At 45.4% G+C, this 1254-nt stretch overlaps 1 pseudogene across 1 annotated transcript; it reads left to right on the forward strand.

Moving 5' to 3' along the window:
- The first annotated feature begins 285 nt into the window (after positions 1 to 285).
- On the forward strand, positions 286 to 1250 carry LOC102849100 (annotated as a pseudogene). Its single transcript, XR_439052.1, has one exon. The product of XR_439052.1 is annotated as a coiled-coil domain containing 47 pseudogene (transcript).
- The last annotated feature ends 4 nt before the right edge of the window (positions 1251 to 1254 follow it).

A 1254-nucleotide genomic window follows, 5' to 3' on the forward strand; every position in this document is an offset into this window, starting at 1 on the left:
CATTGTGTGGTTTAAAATCAGGAAACATTCAAGTTAGGATTGTATTCTTCCTCCTTAATAACAGTGGTCAAGACCTGAGAAGACTTTGGACATATTGTTAGGAGGGGCCAGTCTCTGGAAAAGGTCCTCATGTTGGAAGTGTGATGGGTCAGCAAAAGAGAGGAAAACCCTCAGGGTGGTGGACTGATAAAGTGACTTTAACAATCGGCTAACGTATACGCACTTGACGTAGTGGAGAGGAGTCTACGTGAAGAGTTTCTCGGCGTGACTGAGCGACTTGGTACAATGAAAGGCCTCTACACTGTCTGTGTTGTCCTTTTGGTGTTGGGGAGCTTCTCTGAAGCAAAGTTTGATGACTTTGAGGATGAAGACGACTTAGTGGAGTATGATGATAATGACTGCCGAATTTGAGGATGTCATGGAAGATTCTGCTACTCAGTCTCCTCAGCGGGTGATAACCACTGAGGATGATGAGGAGGAGACCACTGTGGAAATGGAAGGGCAGGATGAAAACCAGGAAGAAGATTTTGAAGATACAGACACCCAGGAGGGGGACACTGAGAATGAGCCATATGACGATGAAGAATTTGAAGGCTATGAAGACAAACCAGATATCACTTCCAGCAAAAATAAAGACCCAATAACAATTGTCGATGTGCCTGCACACCTCCAGAACAGCTGGGAGAGTTATTATCTAGAAATTTTGATGGTGACTGGCCTTTCTTGCCTATATCATGAATTATATCATTGGGAAGAACAAAAGTAGTCGTCTTGCCCAGGCCTGGTTTAACACTCACAGAGAGCTGTTGGAGAACAACTTTACTCTAGTAGGAGATGATGGAACTAACAAAGAACCCACAAGCACAGGAAAGCTGAACCAGGAGAATGAGCACATCTACAACCTGCGGTGTTCTGGCCGAGTGTGCTGTGAAGGCATGCTGATCCAGCTGAGGTTCCTGAAGAGACAAGACTTGCTGAATGTCCTGGCCAGAATGATGAGGCCTGTTAGTGATCAAGTGCAAATAAAGGTAACCATGAATGATGAAGACATGGATACCTATGTGTCTGCTGTTGGCACACGGAAGGCCTTGGTGCGACTGCAGAAAGAGATGCAAGATGTGAGTGAGTTTTGCAGTGATAAACCTAAGTCTGGGGCAAAGTATGGGCTACCTGACTCCATGGCCATCTTGTCAGAGATGGGAGAAGTCACCGAGGGGATGATGGATTCAAAGATGGTTCATTTTCTTACACACT

This window comes from Elephantulus edwardii, unplaced genomic scaffold, assembly GCF_000299155.1.
Source record: "Elephantulus edwardii isolate Elephantulus edwardi_28Jun2011 unplaced genomic scaffold, EleEdw1.0 scaffold00603, whole genome shotgun sequence".
In the NCBI taxonomy this organism is placed as follows: Eukaryota; Metazoa; Chordata; class Mammalia; order Macroscelidea; family Macroscelididae; genus Elephantulus; species Elephantulus edwardii.